Source organism: Wasmannia auropunctata, unplaced genomic scaffold (genome assembly GCF_000956235.1).
Source record: "Wasmannia auropunctata unplaced genomic scaffold, wasmannia.A_1.0 LD336092.1, whole genome shotgun sequence".
In the NCBI taxonomy this organism is placed as follows: domain Eukaryota; kingdom Metazoa; phylum Arthropoda; class Insecta; order Hymenoptera; family Formicidae; genus Wasmannia; species Wasmannia auropunctata.
Genome location: NW_012026798.1, coordinates 734,550 through 735,982, shown reverse-complemented (window position 1 = coordinate 735,982; position 1,433 = coordinate 734,550).

The window sequence follows — 1,433 nt, the reverse complement described above, 5'->3', positions numbered from 1 at the left end:
GTGATCATTTGCAAGGTAGATTAAAATATGTCAGATAGAGTGCGATATCTAACCTCGAACGTCCCGAACCGAACGCGATATACGCGAGAAGTGCGGTGTTGCCAGATGCTCAATGGCCGCCTTCTTCACTTGCTTCCATGGCTACGGTCCGATTCACGCTCGCAGCGTTCACTGTACTTACAATGCTCACGATTGGTCCGATTTGTTAGCATGCTCAGAGCGCATTAACGACAATTTCGTTTCGGACCGCTACAGAATAGGGGCCCAGATCACATAACCTGTAGATAATCACACATAACCTTTAAAGTGAAAATACAAAGAGGAAAATACAATAGTGAAAATAGCAATAACGAATAAAGTATATTTAATTGTGCAAAGTTCTATAAAGTTAATATTTATTTTATTTTTTCTAACAGCTGTAGCTACTTTCGCAGCTTCTGTTTGTGTTAATTGAAATTCCATAGCATTTCCAGTATTTTCAACGTATACTTTAAATGGCACACAACTCATTTTCGATTAAATGTTTTAATACTCTTAAAACTGAAATGTCTTTCAATACTCTAGCTGCGTGATATCTCGTCCGTTTGCCGACCGTTATCCGTTTGTCGTGCAAATGACGTAAATGCTCACGCCGACCCATCTCTTGAGCATGGTCGCCGTGAGCACGCGACGTCATAAATTCGTGACGTCACTTCGCTTGCAGAAAACGCTCAGGAAGCGAATCGGACCAATCGTAAGTACGATAATAGCGCTGTGAGCGTGAATCGGACCGTAGCCCATGTCAATCAAAATCGAAAATTATATTTTTTAAAAGGCTCTATTTTCCAAACTAAATGGTAGAAAATAATGAATTTTTTTCATAATATCCGTTTCATATCCCTTCATCACATACTCGTTTTTTATTAAAATCTCAATATTAGTTTAGCCCCTACAAAAATAAACGCGACATTTTTATCGACTTTGTATGGGCAACACGTATAAAAAATGCAATTTTTAATTGCTTATATCTCAGTATATTGAGATGGTCAATCTCATTCTAATTGCACAAGCGTGTCAACGACTTCTAGTACAACATATAGTTTCAATTTCAAGAAATTCTCAATATTTTGAATTTGTGAGTGTACTACCTTAATATATATGTACGAACTTACAATACGGCGCTCGCTCGCATGGTGGCTTGTTTTCGCTGTCCGGCTGGTCGGCTGGTCCTTATCGGCGCTCGGCTCGGCTCAGGTTACGGCAGCGGCGGTGGCCTTATATTCTGCGATGCGGCGTCAGCGTTGTCGGTGGTCAGGTCCGTGGCACCTCTAAAGCTGCTACGGCGTTGTCCACTCGTGGAATTGGCAGTAAATGTTCCGGATCTCTCCTCCAGTGTATTTTTATGCGACGCGGGAGTTCGTGCAATTCTTTGCGCGTCTTAATTCCGTCCGTTT